We start from the raw sequence: 282 nt of genomic DNA on the forward strand, positions 1-282 counted from the left end.
GGCACCGTTTACCCGGATTTTTTTACGGCGCTCCGAAGATTATACAACAACCTCGTCAATTTCTGATTTTTTTTAATAAAAAAAATTGAACATATTCCTGAATGTGTATACTTTTAGATACAAAAAAAGTCCCAATCCGAAATTTCAAATAGTTTTCCTTAAAAAAATTCACAAAAATGACCTTTTTTCCGGGTCCTAGGTGTATATCTCCCCTTAAATAGAATACCCTCTTTTTTTATTCTAGAATCTAATAGTTGATGTCTAGAGTTTTCCAAATCACTA

Source organism: Trachymyrmex cornetzi, unplaced genomic scaffold, assembly GCF_001594075.2.
Source record: "Trachymyrmex cornetzi isolate Tcor2-1 unplaced genomic scaffold, Tcor1.1 scaffold727, whole genome shotgun sequence".
Lineage (NCBI taxonomy): Eukaryota > Metazoa > Arthropoda > Insecta > Hymenoptera > Formicidae > Trachymyrmex > Trachymyrmex cornetzi.